The 981-nt window shown below is 30.2% G+C and overlaps 1 long non-coding RNA gene across 1 annotated transcript in view; it reads left to right on the top strand.

The window, feature by feature from the left end:
• Nucleotides 1-466: 466 nt before the first annotated feature.
• The window catches only part of LOC108975629, a 3547-nt gene continuing 3032 nt past the window's right edge, over nucleotides 467-981 (top strand). Inside the window, exons 1-2 of the long non-coding RNA XR_001993882.1 lie at nucleotides 467-697; nucleotides 767-833. This is a non-coding gene — a long non-coding RNA (uncharacterized LOC108975629). The remainder of the gene's footprint in view (nucleotides 698-766; nucleotides 834-981) is intronic.

Here is a 981-nt window from a genome sequence, read left to right on the forward strand (position 1 = left end):
CAAAATGTGTCAAAAGTTGAGCCCGTAGAAATCAGCCATTTCTGTTTGGTTTCATTTAAAACGATGTGTACGATCGAAGTTTATAATTAAATTTAATATAAAATATCAAAACTGAAAACAAACAATTAAAAACAATACTAATAAAAATAGTTTATATAATTATAAATAGTAGCATTCGACTCTGGTTTTGATTTAGTTTAAGAAAGTTTCAAACATATTGAAGATTTTAATTTTTATAATTACTTCAGTATATAGAGACTGGCAACCCTGCATTGTGAGAGAGCAATCAGCTACGTTTCTACGGCAAAAATCCAAATGCCGTGGAAATCTACGGTAAAGCGGAAGGTAGAAGCGGTGTTGGCTAATCATTTACATTGCGCTCCCATAAGATAGGTCGTATCAGCTGCTATTGCAGACGAGATAACATTATACACACACACACGCATATATGTATTGAATTGTGCACTGTATTTAAGTACAACTACACATGTTTTTTCTATGCACTAACACCAACCCACATATTCTGGTTATTATTTTGTTTACCTAGATGTGATGAAAAAAGTTATCTCATTTCTTAATTTGTTTGAATGAGGGGGAATGAGAAAACATAGTTGTCAATAGTGCCAAAAGAAAACCCCAAAAAGGGTAATAAAAAACGATTAAAAACGCATGTTATTCGTGCTCGTACAACAAGAAGGTAAGTGAATGTATTGTATGTGATTTTTTAAATTAATTTGCAAATAATTACTTCATTTGTTTTTATTAGAAATCAGAATGAATTGGAACAAGCAGCAGCAGCAATATCATCAGAAGCAACAAATATACATTCTTAAGTAAGTATGTGAACATTAGTGTGTGCGGTTTGAAATTAGACTGTGCAGTCCAATATAATACGCAAACATAAATACATACACTAATACATTTATATTTAATTACTATTTCTTTCAGACATTATTATCATTTTATATAATTTTATTTATT

This window comes from Bactrocera latifrons, unplaced genomic scaffold (assembly GCF_001853355.1).
Source record: "Bactrocera latifrons isolate USDA-ARS-PBARC rearing strain unplaced genomic scaffold, ASM185335v1 scaffold_679, whole genome shotgun sequence".
Taxonomy (NCBI): domain Eukaryota; kingdom Metazoa; phylum Arthropoda; class Insecta; order Diptera; family Tephritidae; genus Bactrocera; species Bactrocera latifrons.